The following is a 2,383-nucleotide window of genomic DNA, read 5'->3' as shown; positions in this document are numbered from 1 at the left end:
ATAAATATAAATAAATACAGTCTAAAGTGTTCTTTGGGGATGTAAACAGGCAGTGAAGGTGCTGAGAACTGTTGCTATCAGTACAGTAGTTTGGACTTCAGCCTTTTATTGTTTTATGAAATAAGTTTTAACTCCGTTCCAACAGTAAGTAAAGTCAATATAACCACTTGTGCAGCTCCACCTGCTGACAAAAACACGACGGCGTGTCGTCTTTCCGCAGCTCAACACGACTCTCCTGCTGCAGTCCGGATACAAAACTCACTTTATGTGTCACAAAACTCTGTTGTCCTCAGTTTTGCTGCAGAAAAAAACCCCTCTTTTGTAGTGACAGGAAATTACACAGTACAAGATCGCCGCGCTGCTGCACTTCAAGACAGAACAAACAGCTTTTTATGGATTTGTTTTTGGTGTTTTCAGAATGTTTTCAGAAGCTGCCTGAACTCACAAAGTAATTTATTTTCCTTTTTCTGCAGCCGTGAGCAGCTTCTTCATTTCTTTTGTGCATTACGTTGATACCCATAACGTATAATAACGCCGCAGTCAGATGCTGAGCTTTCTCATTTTACACACTGATGCTCGTTTCCAGTGTTTCTGCTCTTTAATATTTCTTTGAGGAGGCATGGATGGGACTGGAACTTGTGAACTTTTGGTTTGCCAGACCAATGCCTTGCCACTTGGCCACCAATTCACAATTCTTCTACTTTTATTTAAAGCTCCAGGAATCACTACAGGATTCCCTAAAATACATTGATGTCAAGAGCAGAATCAGCAGAGTAAACCATCATGGATTCAAATTGTCCCAAAATGTTCCAGGTGTGTGCAGCAGTCAGCAGGACTTCAGTCAGATTAATAAGGAAGGTGTGTGTTGCTGCATCTCGCCCTTTACTGCTTTATACACAAACAGAAAAGCAGCTCTTTGTTGTGTTTTGTTCTTTTGACTCTTCTCTGTCGGGGTTCACTTTAATAACCAGCAGAGTAAGTTGAACTTTAGCCAAAGATTTAAGTCAGAAACACGTCCATAGAGCTCCACAGAGAGACCGAGCTGCTGAATAATTCCTCGTATAGTCACAGCATCAGACAAACACTGAAATGTGTGACGACTGTGTAACGTGTGTGTTGTTGTTGTGAGATTTTCTGGGCTCACATGTCTCAGCTGTAGTTAGCTACACTGAGCGGATTGCTAAAGTGATTTGTACAACAGCAGCGGGATGACAAACAGTTTGTACATCACTCTCAGGTCTTTCCACTTCTCTCCAGTAACGCTGAGTTGAGTGTAAAGTTNATTTATTTGAATGGCACTTTTCATAAAATGGTACCAACAACAACAAACGAAGGTTAAAGAACAAGAAAACATGATAAAAACAATAATGCACATAAAAAATACAAAAGAATAAATACGAACAAATAGTTAATTACAGTCCTCAAATGTATTCATCCCCTTCCATCAAATAAAAGGCAAAATCCACAACAGTCACTCAAATAACTAGAAACTGAAAAAAGTAATAAATAAAAAATTCCAAAATTATAGTTTAGTGAAATAAGATGTTGCTTTGAATTGTGGTTGAAAAGAATAATTTAAAAAATAAAAATAAAAATTGTCCTGGACAAATGAGAGCACTTTGCTGGTGAGCAGTGAAACCAGAACACCTGTCAACAGGTGCACAAGTCTGACTGAGAGTTACAGAGAACACCTGATGGCAGCGATTGGCTCAGAGGGTTGTTCAACTACATGTGGCGAATGGGGCGCTACTAATAGATTGCCTAACTGATGGACTAAGGGGGAAATGTGTTGACCGACAACGCCACCTGGGTTTAAGGTTCTCACCCAGAGAACCCACCTACTCCTGGTTCTCACAGCAAAGCACACAGGTTCACAACACACTGGGGGGAGACGTGGTTCTACATTATAAAAATAGATTTTATATTCATACAATCGTTAAAATACAGTGACAGAATTTAAAATATAGAATTTAAATCACCAAAATCCCACAAGGCAGATTCAAATGAAAACCATGCAAAGCTAAGGAGAAATCAAGAAAACCATGCAAAACAAAAGAAATAAACTCAAGCAATATTAATCTTTGCAAACACATGCAAAAATAACAAAAACAAACTCAAAACACAAAGCAAAACAAAATCACACAAACAAACTAAACAAGGCAACACAAAGCCCAACACAGGTAACAAACAAACAACAAACCAAATGAAGCCAAGCCAAGCAAAGAAAAAGCTAAGCTAAGCTAAGCTAAGCAAACTTAAACAAAATATAACAAACCAAAAAACCCCAAAACAATATTACCAAAGCAAAACAAAGAATGCTGCCATGCAAGGCGAGGGCAAAGTGGAGCAGAGTAAAAGATGCAAGTAGAGCAAAGCAGCAGAG

Source organism: Stegastes partitus, unplaced genomic scaffold, assembly GCF_000690725.1.
Source record: "Stegastes partitus isolate 25-593 unplaced genomic scaffold, Stegastes_partitus-1.0.2 Scaffold1262, whole genome shotgun sequence".
Lineage (NCBI taxonomy): Eukaryota > Metazoa > Chordata > Actinopteri > Pomacentridae > Stegastes > Stegastes partitus.
Note: the sequence above shows the minus strand (reverse complement) of the source record.